At 51.5% G+C, this 2,077-nt stretch overlaps 1 non-coding gene across 1 annotated transcript; it reads right to left on the minus strand.

Annotated features, from left to right (window-relative positions):
* Nucleotides 1-212: 212 nt before the first annotated feature.
* On the minus strand, nt 213-314 carry LOC123387801. The gene has a single exon (XR_006602289.1). It is a non-coding gene; the product is annotated as a U6 spliceosomal RNA (small nuclear RNA).
* Between the last annotated feature and the right edge of the window lie 1,763 nt (nt 315-2,077).

The raw sequence follows: 2,077 nt of genomic DNA on the forward strand, positions 1-2,077 counted from the left end.
TTAAAAAAAAAAAAAAAAGAGGGGCGCCTGGGTGGCTCAGTGGGCTAAAACTTCTGCTTTGGGCTCGGCTCATGATCCCAGGGTCCTGGGATTGAGCCCCATATTGGGCTCTCTGCTTAACAGGGAGCCTGCTTCCTCCTCCTCTCTCTCTGCCTGCCTCTCTGCCTACTTGTGATCTGTCTGTCAAATAAATAAATAAAATCTTTAAAAAAAAAAATACGGAAAGCTTCGTCAATTGGCTTGTCATCCCTGTGCAAGGCCATGCTAGTCTCCTCTGTGTCGTTCCAGTTTTAGGGTGCATGCTGCTGAAGCGAGGGCGAGAGGGAACTCTGAAAGCTCAAAATTTTCCAAGGCCTAAAGCAAGGAAACTAGGATGATGAGTGATGGGCAGAGGAGCTGCTTCTGTTCAAGTTCTCTGTCATGGGCAGAACTGTGTCTGCCAAATGCATCTGTTTGAGTCCTAACCCCTGCATCTGGGAATGTGACTGTATTTGGAGACAGTCTTTCAGGAGGCAGTCAAGAGAACACTGAGGCCGTACTGGGTAGGCCTTCTAGGAGGCCAGTAGGATACAGACAGGCACCAAGGGAAGACAATGGGAAGACACAAGAAGACTGCCAATTGCAAACCGTGGGGAGATCAGAAGAAACCAACCCTGCCGACACCCTTGAGCTCCCAGAACCGTGAGAAAATTAATTTCAGTTGTTTAAGTGCCCCTGCCCATGGTACCTGGTTTGACAGCCCAAACAAACGGACACAGCCCCCCAACCCTGCCAGCACAGTGTGGGCCACTTCTCCCCACTCAGAAACAGAGCGCCCTCAGAAGGGAAGCCCCTTCCAGCCATGGTGGAACTCACATCTCTCTGACTTCCAGGCAGCTGGGCCTCCTGAGTCAGAGCACAGACAAAAGGTGGGTCACCAGCAGGCCCCAGGGTAGCAGAGGGGATTTCTGGGGGAGCTATCCTCAGGTATCTTCAAGATCAGACCTGTGTGTTAGGCAGCTGCCTTGCAGCCTAACTCTAGGGACCTAACCCAAGGTCCCTTCCTTGCAAAGAAAAGATGCCTTGGGCAGAAAGAATAAAAAGGAGAGGAAATCAGACAACGGGGACTGAAGAAGAGGACACCAAGGTGGGCCAGAGCCAGAGGACAGAGGAACCCTCTGTCCCCAGCTGGGAACGCCCCCTTCCACTTCTCCCGCCCTCCCAAGGCTGCCCACTGGGCCATTCTGTAGTAACCAACACATATAAAACTCCTACTGTGTCCAGGGCATTCAAATCCTCTCTTCTGCTATCCTCTCCACAAGAAGGGATAACGTAAGGTGCGGAGAGGTAATCAGATGCCCAAGGAACCACAGGAGGCCAGCGGGAGGATGAGATCTGGAGCCCGGGTCCCATGCCAACCATTCCCCTGCATTTTGGGAGAGACTCTTTTGAAGTATCGCTGTTTTCGCTATAAAGAGAAAATAAGGTATCTTGCTGTGCAAAGAGGCCCCCTAGAAGCTACCATCACTACCAACCTAGCTTAGGTAATGCATCCCCTTTAGCTGGGTGCATTTGAGAGAGGGGAAATCGGAGTCCAAAGAGAGAGGCAAACACTTCTAGAGGAGAGAGAGCGGGGTGGGGTGGGGGTGGGGGTGCAAAGCCAATGTTCACAGCAAGGCCTGAGGTCCTTGACCATGTAAGCACCAGCCCTCTGCAGGCAACGGGCTGTTTGGGGGGGGGGCTGATCCCCAGCAGGATTCTGGGGTGCCCCTCCCTGCAAGCAGTGCTGAAGAGACAAGCTCATTTGCCTAATAAAGCACTTCTGAAATGAAATCTGCGGCATAAAGCAGTTGTTTTTGTAGGAAAAGACCCAAGATTTGTCGAGCAAACACTAGACATAAGAGGGTACACTGTGATGTCCACATTACGTTAAAAGTCCTCTACGTGTGACATGTACATACCCATATATTGACATAAGGAACATCCATCCACTCTTCTTTCGGTGACAGTATCCGGGCTTTTCTCTGGGAACGCCCTCTTCCCCATGCTCCGGCCCGGTACTTTTGAAACCTTGGTGTGGCTTACACAGAGTGAAGTG

Source organism: Mustela putorius, unplaced genomic scaffold (assembly GCF_011764305.1).
Source record: "Mustela putorius furo isolate JIRA1106 unplaced genomic scaffold, ASM1176430v1.1 tig00003859_pilon_pilon_pilon, whole genome shotgun sequence".
NCBI lineage: Eukaryota > Metazoa > Chordata > Mammalia > Carnivora > Mustelidae > Mustela > Mustela putorius.